The following is a 1,074-nucleotide window of genomic DNA, read 5'->3' as shown; positions in this document are numbered from 1 at the left end:
GCAACCAGGACTTATTCAAGGGGGGGGGGGGGCCCAAAAAAATTTCTTTTCTAATAGGAAAGTGAATCTAATTGGTACTTTGGGGGGGGGGGGGGGGGTCAAAAGTAAAAATTTCCCAGTAGTTTTCAAAAGCGCCGTGAGAAACAAAATAAAAATTAAGGAAAAACGGGAATTTTTACGCAAAATCTGTTTTCGAGAAAATTGATTTTGGTTTTTGGTGCAACTCTTAAACAAATTACCGTAGGCACATGAAAGTTTGACTGAATGTTAATATTTTTATTTTCTATAACTACACCATACAATTTTGAAAATATTTTGACTTATTTTGAGCTCTTGACGGACATTTTCAGTTTCCATTTTTATTAGTTTTTTTTCTATAAATATCAATAAAATTTTATTTGTTGGTTAAAAAAGCTTGAAAATTTAATAGAAGGCTCCTAGTATATTGTTTCAATGGCAGATGAAAAAAATTAAAAGTCTATAGTCACAATTTTTTTTTTATAAGCATCTAAAGTTCAAATATTGACAAAATACGTAAAAATGACGAAAATATGCAAATTATTTTTAGTTGGAAATTCATGAAAAAATTTCTTTTTAAATCTAAGACTTGAAAATGTAATGCGAGATTTCTCATAAGTTTGTCTACCTTTTAAAAAAAAAAAAACGTCTACAAGCAAGTCAAATTAAATTTTTATGAGCGTTTGAAATTCATACTTTTACAAGATTTGATATTCACTCAATTTCTCACGTAACGATTTTCATATTTTGTTGTAATTAAAAAACGAATGACTGTAGATACTTGAAAATTTCACTGAATATTTACATTAACATTTTCTATATACGATAAAATTTTGAAAATAATTTGACTCTTTTTGAGCTGTTTATGGATATTATTCTGTTAGTTTTATCTGTTCGGTTAAAAAGTGTAAACATTTAATACAACGCTCCTGATGTATTGTTACAATAACAGTTGAAAAATAATAAAAATACATAGACATACATTTTTTTTATAAGCATTTAAAGATCGAATTTTTACAAAATGTATCAAATTTTAATTTGAATAATTATTTTGTT

Source organism: Acyrthosiphon pisum, chromosome X (genome assembly GCF_005508785.2).
Source record: "Acyrthosiphon pisum isolate AL4f chromosome X, pea_aphid_22Mar2018_4r6ur, whole genome shotgun sequence".
In the NCBI taxonomy this organism is placed as follows: domain Eukaryota; kingdom Metazoa; phylum Arthropoda; class Insecta; order Hemiptera; family Aphididae; genus Acyrthosiphon; species Acyrthosiphon pisum.
The sequence above is the reverse complement of the archived record's forward strand: the minus strand, read 5'-3'. Positions refer to the sequence as shown.